The sequence below is a fragment of the Priapulus caudatus genome, unplaced genomic scaffold (assembly GCF_000485595.1).
Source record: "Priapulus caudatus unplaced genomic scaffold, Priapulus_caudatus-5.0.1 Scaffold373, whole genome shotgun sequence".
Classification (NCBI taxonomy): domain Eukaryota; kingdom Metazoa; phylum Priapulida; class Priapulimorpha; order Priapulimorphida; family Priapulidae; genus Priapulus; species Priapulus caudatus.
Window position 1 is genome coordinate 368,524 of NW_014577434.1, and position 1,722 is coordinate 370,245.

Here is a 1,722-nt window from a genome sequence, read left to right on the forward strand (position 1 = left end):
CATATATTCTGCCTCAGCCGTAGACAGTGCCACACAGCTCTGCTTTTTACTCCTCCAACTGATGGCAGCACCACACACTTGAAACACATAACCAGATGTAGATTTCCTGTCATCTACATCTCCTGCCCAGTCTGAGTCGGAATACCCCACACACTCACTTGAAGTGTTATTCTCAAACTTGAAACCGTAATGGATGGTACCTTTCAGATATCTCATGATTCTTTTCACGGCTGACCAATGCTCTTTAGTTGGTGCAGCACAAAACATTGCCACATTGCTAACTGCAAATGTTATGTGTGGTCTTATATACAGAGATACAGCAAACTGCCAACAGCAGACTGGTACAGTTTCTGGTCAACTGTCTCATCATCCTCCTCTGCTTTGACCAGTTTGCTGTTTGTATCAACGGGAGTTGACACAGGTTTCGCATCATGTTGAATCACTCCAACACATTCTTGGTGTAACCCGGTTGACCCATCCAGATAGACTCAGGATCTCGATCAACTGTCACACCCAAGAAAAAACTAAGATTACCCATATCTTTCACAGTGAACTTATCAGATATGGCCTTCTTCACTTCCTTCAACCGATGCTGGCTTTTAACTGCAACCAGGATGTCGTCGACGTATACAGCCAATATAACCAGCTCTCCTTCTGAAGTGTAGATACACAGATCATTTGTTGACTGCTTAAAGCCAATCTCAAGCAGATGCTCATGAAAGGCTGCATTCCAGCATCGCGGCGACTGCTTTAAACCGTATATGCTCTTCTTGAGCTTGCAGACGAGATCCTCCTTGCCCTTCTCAACGAACCCCTCTGGTTGCTTCATATACACCTCTTCTTTCAAGGTGCCATTCAGGAAAGCTGTCGTAACGTCCATCTGATGAAGATAGAGGTTGTTCTTTGCTGACAGGGCTATCACCGTCCTTACAGACTCTGACCGGACGACTGGACTAAAGGTTTCGTCATAGTCCAGTCCTTGCTGTTGTGAGTAGCCCTGCGCCATCAGTCTTGCTTTGAACCTCTCAGTCGATCCATCGGCTCCCAGCTTTTCTTTGTACACGCACTCTCTGCCGACGATTTTCCGGCCCTGGGGAGGTGGAACCAGCTCCCACACTTCGTTATGAGAAAGAGATTCCATCTCCTTCTCCATGGCTGTCATCCACTTTCTGCTGTCAGACCTGTTCAGCGCTTGCTTGAAGTTCGCCGGTTTAGAGGCAGCAACCGACACCCACTCTCCAAGAGGGTCTGGAGCTCTTCTTACTCTATCTGACCGCCTCACATCATGATTTGCAGCATTCCCTGGGTCACGCAGACCACCGTCACCAGGTGCATCATCATCATCATCATCATCACCATCAGAGACGTCCACTGATGGTTGGTTGGGCGTCACATTCGTTTCAGCCTCGATGCTCGGATCAGACTTGAGATCACTCTCGTTGAAGATTACATCACGGCTGTAGAACATCCTTCGCTTAGCCGGATCGTACAGCTGAAACCCCTTCACCTCCTCGCCATAGCCCATCAATCGACACTTCTTGCCCTTGATATCCAGCTTCAGGCGCTCATCTTTAGGGATGTGGGCATACGTAGCACAGCCGAAGACCCTCAAGTTGCTGACATCGGGCTTTTCTCCATGCACAACTTCAAAAGGTATCACTCCATCAAGGGCTCTGGTCGGACTTCTGTTGGTCAGATATCCCAAAAACGTTTCTCAAGGCT